Below are 13358 nucleotides of genomic sequence, written 5' to 3' on the forward strand. Positions count from 1 at the left end.
TTGTATTAATATAATTATGTTGTTAAGCAGTTTATAATAGCATGATGGGTGTTTATGGTATATTGTCATTATACCATGGCTAAGGGCTGTATCCAGGCACTCCGCGTTGTGTTGTGGGTAAGAACAGCCCTTAGACGTGGTGTATTGGCATTTTCATATGACCTATAGCCATTGAATTCTATCGTGCAAATATACTGTGTGTTATATGGAAATAATGCACGCTCCAGAATGACCTTCAAGCCAATCAGAAACAACTATTCAACAATGCCATGGTATAACGTTAATTAAAATATGTAAATCATTGTTATTTAAATATGTTTGTAACAGTTTAAAAAAAGCAATAGGGCATGCGAGGCAGTGCTATGATGAATACAGTCACAGGTCAATTGGTTGACTGGCCCTCACAGGTAAATGTGTTGACTGCTCTGGCCGCGACAATGCCATTTACCTGGGACTGTATTTATGATATAGCACTGCCTCTTGTGCCTTATTGCTTAAATAAAAAGTGTAAACATCCATATTATCGATCTTTCATTATCATAAAAAAAAAAAGAGATTTCCACAGCTCTGGCGGAACTATTGTTCTTTGCCACAGTTCCTACCCGCATTGAGTGAAACTCCTTTCCTGTGCATCAGGTCCTTCTACTACCACCAAATGCATGCTCTGTGAACAGATGATGTGGTGACTCTGTCAGTGAATAATAGTCAAGAAACGTTTGATATCTAGCCACCTTAACTTCCCAAAATAATGATAAGTGTCATGACTAAAGACGCTGTCCAAGGGTAAGAGAAAATGATCAGGGTTCTCATTTCTCAATGTGTTTACGTTAATTGCTAACGTTAGCATCTGGCTTGCTAATGCAGGTGATTTCTAAAGCAATTGAAATTATCCGTTTTCTACCAATGAATAAACTGACGTTAGTTTGCTAGCTAGGCAATTGAAAACATATAACTGGCCATTTTTACATAGAAAAAGTCAAGAATAGCAGCTACAGTTAAAGTTTGACAGCTAGCTAACGTTAGCAGCTAACGACAGTGAACTAACTTGTTAGTAGGAGCTAGCTAGCATTAGCAAACTAACCATGCATGCATGCCAATGTCTTCTGACTGTGCCATCATGCACCAAATCAAGTTTTTCACATAGACGTGTTTAGCAGATGTTATTTCTGGTGGAGCGAAATGCTTGTGTTTCTAGCTTCAACAGTGTCATAATATCTAACAATTTCACATTAATACACACAAATCTAAAGTAAAGGAATGAAATTAAGAATATATAAATATTTGGACAGGCAATGTCAGAGTGGGATAGACTAAGATACAGTAGAATAGAATACAGTATATAAATTAAGCAAAAAAAGAAACGTCCTCTCACTGTCAACTGTGTTTATTTTCAGCAAACTTATCATGTAAATATTTGTATGAACATAAGATTCAACAACTGAGACACAAGCTGAACAAGTTCCACAGACATGTGACTAACATAATTGGAATAATGTGTCCCTGAACAAAGGTGGGGTCAAAATCAAAAGTAACAGTCAATTTCTGGTGTGGCCACCAGCTGCATTAAGTACTGCTGTGCATCTCCTCCTCATGGACTGCACCAGATTTGCCAGTTCTTGCTGTGAGATGTTACTCCACTCTTCCACCAAGGCACCTGCAAGTTCCTGGGCATTTCTTGGGGCATTTCTCACCTTCCGATCCAACAGGTCCCAGACGTGCTCAATGGGGTTGAGATCCGGGCTCTTCGCTGGCCATGGAAGAACACTGACATTCCTGTCTTGCAGGAAATCACACACAGAACGAGCAGTATGACTGGTGGCATTGTCATGCTGGAGGGTCATGTCAGGATGAGCCTGTAGGAAGGGTACCACATGAGGGAGGAGGATGTCTTCCCTGTAACGCACAGCGTTGAGATTGCCTGCAATGACAACAAGCTCAGTCCAATGATGCACACACCGCCCCAGACCATGACGGTCCCTCCACCTCCAAATCGATTCCGCTCCAGAGTACAGGCCCCGGTGCAACGCTCATTCTTTTGACGATAAACGTGAATCCGACCATCACCCCTGGTGAGACAAAACCGCGACTCGTCAGTGAAGAGCACTTTTTGCCAGTCCTATCTGGTCCAGCGACGGCGGGTTTGTGCCCATTGGCAACGTGATGTCTGTTGAGGACCTGCCATACAACAGGCCTACAAGCCCTCAGTTCAGCCTCTCTCAACCTATTGCGGACAGTCTGAGCACTGATGGAGGGATTGTGCGTTCCTGGTGTAACTCGGGCAGTTGTTTTTGCCATCCTGTACCTGTCCCGCAGGTGTGATGTTCAGATGTACCGATCCTGTGCAGGTGTTGTTACACGTGGTCTGTCACTGTGAGAATGATCAGCTGTCCGTTCTGCCTCCCTGTAGCGCTGTCTTAGAGTGTGCAAAGCTGTCATCAAGGCAAAGGGTGGCTACTTTGAATAATCTCAAATTTAATTTGATTTGTTTAACACTTTTTTGGATACTACATGATTCGAAAATAGTCAAAATAAAGAAAAACCCTTGAATGAGTAGGTGTGTTCAAACTTTTGACTGGTACTGTATATATTTGCATTTACTGTGCATTAAACAACTACAATTGGCGGTGTTAATGTAATGAAGACCATGCTCACAACAGGTGTAGGCTAGTCCAGAAGTGATTTGACAGCAGAGGGAAGGTGTCATGGGGGCAGCAGCAGTCCCAAAAAAGTGGAAATACTGTAATAATGAGTGAAAGTTAGCCTAGGCCTATGTGTACAGTAGCCCAGGCCTATTCATGATGAAAGTTAAGAATGAGTAATGTGCCTAATGAATCAGTTAATGACATTTTACTTTAACTTATTCAATTCTTTGTTTTCTGTTAATGATTAGTACTATATTCGTCTGTGCATGATGGCACCTGTTAACATATGTAGACTGACTCCCTGAGTCTTCCGTTTGGAGGAATATGTCATCTGTGAAGCTAGATGGCATTAACTGTATTGCAGCCTGGTCAGGGGTCCTACCACCAATTTCCTCCTCTCATTGTGTTTTAATGCCACTGGATATGTCGATGGGTGTGAATGTGCTTAATTCCCCTCACTCATCCTGGCTATATTGTCTATTGACATACTCGTATGGTTCCCAGGGGTTGCTATGATCGTATTACAGAATATAAGGATTTGCCACATAATTCTCAGAATTCAGTTCTCTCACGTCACCCCGCTCCTCCGCTCTCTCCACTGGCTTCCAGTTGAAGCTCGCATCCGCTACAAGACCATGGTGCTTGCCTACGGAGCTGTGAGGGGAACGGCACCTCCGTACCTTCAGGCTCTGATCAGGCCCTACACCCAAACAAGGGCACTGCGTTCATCCACCTCTGGCCTGCTCGCCTCCCTACCTCTGAGGAAGTACAGTTCCCGCTCAGCCCAGTCAAAACTGTTCGCTGCTCTGGCACCCCAATGGTGGAACAAACTCCCTCACGACGCCAGGTCAGCGGAGTCAATCACCACCTTCCGGAGACACCTGAAACCCCACCTCTTTAAGGAATACCTAGGATAGGATAAAGTAATCCTTCTAACCCCCCCCCCCCCTTAAAAGAGTTAGATGCACTATTGTAAAGTGGTTGTTCCACTGGATATCATAAGGTGAATGCACCAATTTGTAAGTCGCTCTGGATAAGAGCGTCTGCTAAATGACTTAAATGTAAATGTAATTCAATGTCAGGAATTTTGTGTTTTGGTGAAAGATTGCCTAATGGTCATTTCCATGTAAAAGACCCCATGAGCACCAATGTGAAGTTTATAGGAGCATATCCATTTTGGTATTAAAGGAATTCTAAGATTCTATATTTTTGGGAAATGAAGGCATGGTTACGTTTTTCAACCATTTTTCTATCCTAAAAATGATTAATAAAGCAAGGCTTTGATATCTGGTCACACAGATGGTAAAGGGGTCTGAAAAAAACATCTACTCGAAAAAGTCTTGAGGTATTAGAAAGTACATCAAAACACAATAATGTTGAAGTAAAAGCCCCCTGCCAACTAATATCAACATATATTTATTTTTGCGGAAGTTATTTCCCTTCGTTAGTTTAGGAATTATTGCCTAGTGTCTTGTCATTCTGTTATCAACAGAATGAGAAGACACTTTCTCTCCCCTATTAGGAAGGAGGATTATGAAAGTTCACAGAAGTAACTGGTAGACCTACCAATTAGTTAAATTGTATCAGTAAAAACATTGGTCATGAATTATTAAAGCCCCCAAGCAGTCTATTTTTAAATCACTGTATATCGAATAAATCAATGTGTGTTTATTTAATGAAAAATAATTCCAAAATATATAGTTTTAATTATTTTCCTGAGCCTCCTTTGTCCATTGAAATGCTCAGTCTGATTTGTGTGGGTTATGAAACAAATGTAAAGATATTTACATACAAAGCTCTGATTGGTTGATAGGGTGGTCAAGAGCCCAGTCCCTTACCCGTAGGAACAGTCATTGGTCTATTATAATCTGATCACATTGCGACGTCATGATTTGGCCAAAAGTTCCATCCCACCTGAACAGGCTGAAATTCCAGGCATTTATTTCAAACAGCCCTTACACAAAAAGGACATTATCATAATTTTCACAATATCAGTATTATTTTGATCCCATAGTGTGGAAATATCATTTTCTAAAAACTGCACTGCCCCTTCAAATGATTCAAACTCATCACCCTGTTACCAAATCGGTAGTGACTGAATAATCTGTAACAAAATGACTACATTTGAATTGGCCACAATGGGAAATCATAGTAGTTACAAACCACAGTTGGAGTAGAGCACAGTAAAGAAAAGTGTAGTTCATTACAGTAGAGCCCACATGAGTAGAGTACAGTATAATGTAATGTAATGTAATGATGGGGGTGAAAAATCGCTACAATTACATATATTTAATAAAATAAAATAAATGCTACTGTAGGTAGCGTTAGCTAGCGCTAGTTGGCTGTACCTGCGACACAACTCAGGTATTCTTCATCCTATAGCTTGTTCTCCATCTTTTTAATTGTGAGCCAACATGTTTTCAGCACTTTTTTTATCCCCTGACTTATTATGTTTTGTCATGCTCTCTCTTGTCTCGCTGCAGCAGACATACACTGAGTATACCAAACAAGAACAAGATGGTGCCGACAGATATGGCAGCTCTGCTTCTAGTTCCTAAGCAACTTTGCTGTGTTTGGTTTTTTTGTGCGTTATTCCTTACATTATTAGCCCGGAACATTTTTTGTACAAGAATTTCGCTACACCTTCAAACACATATTTAGCAGATGTATATGTGACCAATAACTTTTGATTTGATTTTGATTAGGAACCCCTTCCTAATATTGATTTGCAACCCCCCTTTTGCCCCCAGAACAGCCTCAATTTGTTGGGGCATGAACTTTACTAGGTGTCAAAAGTGTTCCACAGGGATGCTGGCTAGGGTAGCACATTTTGGGGAATATTCAGAGGTGGAAACTTTCCATGGGAATTAACAGAAATGTATGCAAATTATTATTAATACCATTTAAATGTAGATGTTTTTTTGCGTTGATTATATTTACCATGTCAAGTGGAGACAGAAACGTAAACCTTTTACCTTATCATAAGTAGACATAATTGCAAATTATTAAATCCTTCCAATAGAATAATTTTTAAAATATAATTTAGTTACAAATTGAATTAAACGAGTTGACTCTTCACATGGGATGATTTCACTGAACAACAAAATAAAGAGAATATTGAATGATCCCCAATGATCCATGGCATCTCCCAAAAACGTTTTCAACATACATCTGTAAAATGATAGTCTAGAAAGTAAAGCTTTGGTTGTCTTCCTCTCAGACTTCCATGTCTTCTCCCTGGACCTCCTCAATGTCCACCTCTTGAACATCAGACTCTGGGGCCTCATCTTCACTATCACTTTCCAACCTTGTTGAGGATGGCTTGTTGTAAGGCTCAAAAAGCCTCAAATTTGCCTGGATGGCCACCAATTTTTCAACCCTTGTATTGGTCAACCTGTTGAGTGCTTTGGTGTGTGTGTTCCCAAATAAGGACCAGTTGCGCTCTGAGCCGGCTAATGTTGGTGGGATTTGGAGGATGATGTAGGCAACAGGGGAAAGAGCCTCAGATCCACAAAGATCCTTCCACCAGGTGGCTGATGAGATATGTTGGCAAGACTTCCATATTGCATCTCCATCCCAAAGCCCTTGTTTGGAAGTGTACTTTGCCAGACTGCCAAGAACCTTGCCCTCATCCAGGCCACGGTGGCGAGACACGGTAGTGATGACTCCATAAGCCTTGTTGATCTCTGCACCAGACAGGATGCTTTTGCCAGCATACTTGGGGTCCAACATGTACGCTGCGGCATGTATGGGCTTCAGGCAGAAGTCTTCACGCTTTTTGATGTATTTCAGAACTGCAGTTTCATCTGCTTGGAGCAACAGTGAAGTAGGCAGGGCAGAACGGTTTTCTTCTCTTACATCTGCGAGCAGAGTCTGAACATCAGACAGGATGGCATTGTCTCCCTCAATCCGTGCAATGGCTACTGCTATAGGTTTCAGGAGTTTCGGGCTGCTTACCACTCTCTCCCAAAATACATCATCCAGGAGGATCCTCATGATGGGGCTGTCCATATCGGCAGACTGTGATATGGCTATTTCTTGGAGAGACTGTCAAAGATGATGATATCAGCACCCCAATGGGTGTTGCTGGGCAGCTTCAATGTGGTGCTCTTATTCTTCTCACTTTGCTTGGTGAAGTAGATTGCTGCTATAACTTGATGACCCTTCACATACCTAACCATTTCCTTGGCTCTCTTGTAGAGTGTATCCATTGTTTTCAGTGCCATGATGTTCTTGAGCAGATTCAATGCATGAGCAGCACAGCCAATGGGTGTGATGTGATGGTTGGACTCCTTAACTTTAAACCAAGCAGCCTTCATGTTCGCAGCATTGTCTGTCACCAGTGCAAATAACTTCTGTGGTCCAAGGTCATTGATGAATGCCTTCAGCTCATCTGCAATGTAGAGACCAGTGTGTCTGTTGTCCCTTGTATCTGTGCTCTTGTAGAATACTGGTTGAGGGGTGGAGATGATGTAGTTAATTATTCCTTGCCCACGAACATTCGACCACCCATCAGAGATGATTGCAATACAGTCTGCTTTCTCTATGATTTGTTTGACCTTCACTTGAAATCTGTTGAACTCTGCATCCAGCAAATGAGTAGATAAAGCATGTCTGGTTGGAGGGGTGTATGCTGGGCGAAGAACATTCAGAAATGTCTTCCAATACACATTGCCTGTGAACATCAGAGGTGAACAAGTTGCATACACAGCTCGAGCAAGACATTCATCAGCATTTTTCTGACTACGTTCCTCCACTGAGTCAACAATACTTCTGATTCCAGGAGGACCGTGAGCTGTTGCTTTCGATAAGGTGTCTGATTCATCATTTTCACTTCGACTAGAATTAGAGGACTTTTGTCAGAGGTTGCTTGTTGTGAGGGAACTTTATGCACTTGGCCAGATGATTCTGCATCTTTGTTGTATTCTTCACATATGATTTGGCACAGTAGTTGCAATGTACACAGCTTTTCCTTCTACATTAGCTGCAGTGAAATGTCTCCACACATTAGATAATGCCCGTGGCATTTTCCTGTAAAAACCAAATACAATTCCATGTAATGATAAATAGTTAAGCAGTTAGATTAAACAACTCCTTTGTAAGACAAATGTTTTAAAATGAAATATGTATGGAAACAGGTGAATTAACACTCCTCAGTGAGCAGGCTCAAGCAAGCTAAAACCCACATGGTAGCAAAAATTAACTAGCGGAAATTGCTAACAAGTTGATTTAAACACACTTTGCTGTAGGTTACTATTTACTAGTAAACAAAAAATCATGTATGTCATATCAAATATATTCACCCCAATCAAAACTTACCAGAAAGCATGTAGTCATTGGCTCAGTCAGTGTAATAGTGTGGGCTCAATAGAATCTCATTAGTGTGCAAGATCTTGAGAATCAGCTGTACTTGTGATGGAATAGTGCACTGCACATGTGCATGCAGAGGGTTGCAATTCCATTGAATTGGGGATAGTTTAACCAAAATATGCTACAAGACCTAGGATTGCCTTGTGTATCCCACAAAAAAAGGTTCATTGTTATAAGCTAACCTTTTTGATGAATTTAAGCAAAATTCCCAAAATTCCTGTGCTTAACTTCCCATGAAAGAAACATTTTGGAAATTTACCAGAAAGTTTCCGACCCTTTGCAACCCTAATGCTGGCCCATGTTTACTCCACTGCTGCCCACAGTTGTGTCAAGTTGACTGGATGTCCTTTGGGTGGTGGACCATTCTTGATACACACAGGAAACTGTTGAGCTTGAAAAACCTAACAGCGCTGAAGTTTTTGACACAAACCGGTGCGCCTGGCACGTACTACCATACCCTTTTCAAAAGCACTTAAATCTTTTGTTTTCCCCATTTACCCTCTGAATGGCACACACACACACAATCCATGTCTCAAGGCTTAAAAATACTGCTTTAACTTGTCTCCTCCCCTTCATCTACATCTTGAAGTGAATTTATCAAGTGACCTCAATAACTTTTAAGAAGGCACACCTGTTAATTGACATTCATTCCACCTCATGAAGTTGGTTGAGAGAATGCCGAGAGTGTGCAAAAAGCTGTCATCAAGGCAAAGGGTGGCTATTTGAAGAATATAAAATATAGTTTGATTTTTTTGAACACTTTTTTTGGTTACAACATGATTCCATATGTGTTATTTCATAGTTCTGATGTCTTCACTATTATTCTACAATGTAGAAAATAGTCAAAATAAAGAAAAACCCTTGAATGAGTAGGTGTTCCGACTTCAACTGTAGGCTTGACACCCTTGTAGTCCTTATTAATCCCATTGACCTAGAATTTGAAGCAACCTATTAGTTCCCTAATAGCTTTGTCCATTGTTAGGTTGGTGAGCCATGTTGCTGTCCAGGCTATGTCGTTAGCAATTAATGTCCACGTCCTTATTTGTCTTCACTGTAGACTGATTGTATTCTGCCCAGCTCCCCTTGAGTTATTGAATTGTCAGCATTACACATTGTTTGCAAATAAAGGCACCACTAGTTATCCAGATGAATGCTATCATAACAAGGTTATCTGTATTTACTATTCATTTTGAGGGCTTTTCTCCTTTGAGGGGATTAGAGAGGAATAGTAAAAGCATTGTTCTACTTCCCAGCTCATACCTGCTTTGTGTTTCTCCAGCTAATCTCACTGTGTGACAGTGTAAACACCTTTCCCCCGCTCCATCCCAGAGTTCACATGCTAAATGCTGTGTTTTGAAAGCATGTGAAAACAATAGGATTAAAGGTAGACAAACTTAAAAGCCTGTCATTGGGACAGCAAGCCAGAGGTGGTGATGGCTTGAACTAACCAGTCAAAAACTTCCTACAGGAAGCTGGAAAAATAGACCTAGGAAGTTGACTTAAATGTTTTGCGTTGTTCTGGACTTCCTGTTGCAGAGCCGCGGAGGAGGCGGACCAGGCCCAGTCGAAGAAAGGCTTGAAGAAACAGCAGAAGGAAGCGGAGAAAGCGGCGAAGAAAGCTGAGAAGCAGGCCAAGCTGGTCAGTGGGTTTTATCTGCCTCTCTGCCCCTCACAGCTGTTGATGTGACGTGCGGAGGGCACAATCGGGCAAGGGAGGGGGGTTCCATTGTTTATCAGTTATATTTGTCATAATATCAGTCCACTAGCTTTTTCCAATACAAGGCCCTTTATCAGGATTTATCAGGATGTCCCGTTGCATTAACTAACTGTTTTGCCTCTATTGTTTTCAGGCTGCTGACTCACAAAGCACAGATGAAGATGTAAATATCCTGGAGGATCAGTTTTCAGATATTACTTATTGATTTACACCTTTTCTATATGGTGGAATGTTAAAGGAATATTACATTTTATGCACCTCTGATGTTTCCTATAATGCTATTATATTTAAATGCTTAGCAGATTATTTCTTATTTGTGCAGGACTTTGCCAAGGATCGGTACGGTATCCCCCAGATGGTCCAGTCCCAGCAGAAACTGGGTCAGTACAGTCAGCAACTTCCTCCTCTTCTTTGTTCTTCAAAACAAACATTATATACAGAGGATATCTCCATTTCAACAACCATGTTTACTACTACTTGTTAAGTAATATAGACAACGTGATTATATCTGAGTGACTCAGGGACATGGCGTCAGTAGTGGCAGTAGTAGTAGAGACGGCCTCGATATCAAAGATGATTGTGGTGACTAATAGCCTGCCATTGCTCCCAGATAAACGTGAAAGAAACTGGGTCGTCCACCTGTCTGCCTGCTCTTTCAGCTCCAATGGCAGAGAACAAAGTTTGCTTCTCACCTGCATGCCTGTCCTCGGGGATGAAGAACGATAGAGACAGCCAGCCTGCCTTTCATGTGGGTGGAATCAGGTTCAGCCAAATGGGCGGCTCACAGCCGTCGGGGCGCATGAGGCCGTTCTCTCTAGCTGATCATAATAACGTTAAGCATGCCTCAGAGTGACACGGCGAAGCCGAGTCCATTTGTCATAAGGCACAGAGAATGGGGCAACTTCTATGCAGTGTTTCATATTTATGACTTTTGTTCTCGTAATATGAGTGTGTGTGTGTGTGGGGGGAGGGGGGTATATGGTCTTTTAAGTTGTATTGAAAGGTGTTCTTTTCTGCCCTGTGAGTCAGACAGGGTGTTGGTGCGTGTCCAGAAGCTGACACCTGAGAAGGCTGACCAGCTGATCTGGGTGCGTGCCAGGATTCACACCAGCAGAGCTAAAGGTGAGATTCTCCATCTTTGTCCAGCTTCATAACACACTTCCTCAGGCCACAGCCAGGTTTCTTATCAGTGGTGGGAAAAGTACCCAATTCTCATACTTAATTAAAAGTATAGATACCTTAATAGAAAGCTACTCAAGTAAAAGTCAGCCCCTAAAATACTACTTGAGTAAAAGTCAAAGTATTTGGTTTTAAATATACTAAAGTATCAAAAGTAAATGTAATTGCTAAAATATACTTAAGTAAAAGTATATCATTTAAAATTCCTTATATTAAGCAAAGCAGACGGCATAATGTTTGTTTTTAAAATGTACGGATAGCCAAGGGCACACTCCAACACTCAAGACATTATTTACAAAATATACATTTGTGTGTTTGAGTCCGCCAGCCCAGAGGCAGTAGGGAGGGATGACCAAGTGTTATCTTGATAAGTGTGTGAATGACCATTTCCTGTCCTGCTATACATTCAAAATGTAACACGTGCTTTTGGTTGTCAGGAAAAATGTATGGAGTAAAAAGTACAATATTTTCTTTAAGAATGGAGTGAAGTAAAAGTTGTCAATAATTTAAGCAAAGTACAGTTACAAAATAAAACGACTTTAGTACTTTTAAAGTATTTTTACCTAAGTACTTTAAACCACTGCTTCTAATCTAAATGGCTCTGTAACTGAACCTTAGGGTTTACCAAACAGATCACCAACTGTCCTTGGGCCAAATATCAGGGCCTAAAATTAACTATTTGGTCCACCAGTCACTGTGGCAGGTAGATCAAAAATCTACCAGCCACTCAGATCTTTAACCAACAAAAATGTTTATTTGCCATAATTACATTAAAAAAACACAAAAGAACAGATGACCATGCTTTCTAATGTTTCTTAAACAATAAATGTATTCGTAAGAAGTAATGTGCTAAATTGTTCAATTTAATTTCAGTTTTTGTTACTGGAGTCTTTTAACCAAAAAGTTCAGCTGCCCCTTTAAGGGCGTGCGGTTTCCGTGGTAATGGGTCCACTCGAGTCATTGTGTGTGTGAGAGATTTGAGTTCTGACTAGGGCGTCTCTTTGCTATCAGTTGAAGCAGCAGACTCAAACTAACGTTGAAAAACAACCAAGCTTGTGAACAAACAATGTACATGTTCAATGCGTTGGGCCAGTAACCGATAGGTCACTCGTTCGAATCCCCGAGCCGACTAGGTGAAAAATATGTCGATGTGCCCTTGAGCAAGGCATTTTAACCCTAATTGCTCCTGTAAGTCGCTCTGGATAAGAGTATCTGTTAAATGTAAATAGCCAAGAAACACGAGGACAAAGTTTCACTTTGTAAACGTTCAAGTAAATTAGACCAACTTTTATGCCTGCGCACAGCGCCTCAAAAAATGAATCTATCAGCTCTTTACTCAGTGCGCACAGCTTTCCTGCCAAGCAGTGTTACTTTGCGAGGTGGGTTATAGGATTCCTATTTCTCTGTGCGATTAGCAGCTATGAAACAGAACAGCAGAAATACTTTGAAAACAGCTACTGCAGCTTTTTTCTAACCCTGACTTCCACATACTTGACTTTTGACCATTGTTATTCTCAAATGTAACCCTGACACTGTAGAGCCCTGCAAGTTGACCACCTGCCAACGTGGCTGGTGAAATAGACATTATTTTCAGTCAACTCTCCTCAGGTTGGCAAATGTGGTCAACAGCTACTAGAAATGTACACAATTTAGGAAAATAACTGCATGGTACCAGAATTGAGTTTTTCACCTTATTTACAGCCCGGGTGGTGTGGGACCTAGGGGATTTGGGTCCCAGAGTGCAAAGTTTTATATAACTCGCAGAGTGACCGTTCATATAAGGAAATCAGTCATTTGAAATAAATTCATTAGGCCCAAAATTCATTAGGCCCTAATGGATTTCACATGACTGGGAATACAGATTTGCATCTGTTGGTCACAGATACCTTTAAAAAAAGGTGGAGGTGTGGATCAGAAAACCAGTCAGTATCTGGTGTGACCACCCTTGGCCTCATGCTGCACGACACATCTTCTTCGCATAGAGTTGATCAGGCTGTTGACATGGGGCCGTGCATTATTATGCTGAAACATGAGGTGATGGCGGCGGATGAATGGCACGACAATGGGCCTCAGGATCTCGTCACAGTATCTTTGTGCATTCAAATTGCCATAGATATAATGCAATTCTGTTCATTGTCCGTAGCTTATGCCTGCCATACCATAACCCCACCACCACCATGGGGCACTCTGTTCACAACGTTGATGTCCGCAAACAGCTCGCCCACACGACGCGATACACACTGTCTGCCATCTGCCCCGTACAGTTGAAACCAGGATTCATCCATGAAAAGCACACTTCTCCAGCATGACAGTGGCCATCGAAGGTGAACATTTTCCCACTGAAGTCGGTTACGACGCCGAACTGCTGTCAGGTCATGACCCTGGTGAGGACGACGAGCACCCAGTAGAGCTTCATTGAGACAGTTTCTGACAGTTTGTGCAGACATTCT

General features: G+C 41.5%; 1 pseudogene; it reads left to right on the plus strand.

Annotated features, from left to right (window-relative positions):
* The first annotated feature begins 607 nt into the window (after positions 1-607).
* The window catches only part of LOC111974266 (aspartate--tRNA ligase, cytoplasmic-like), a 28054-nt pseudogene continuing 15303 nt past the window's right edge, over positions 608-13358 (plus strand).

This window comes from Salvelinus sp. IW2-2015, linkage group LG2 (assembly GCF_002910315.2).
Source record: "Salvelinus sp. IW2-2015 linkage group LG2, ASM291031v2, whole genome shotgun sequence".
Taxonomy (NCBI): Eukaryota; Metazoa; Chordata; class Actinopteri; order Salmoniformes; family Salmonidae; genus Salvelinus; species Salvelinus sp. IW2-2015.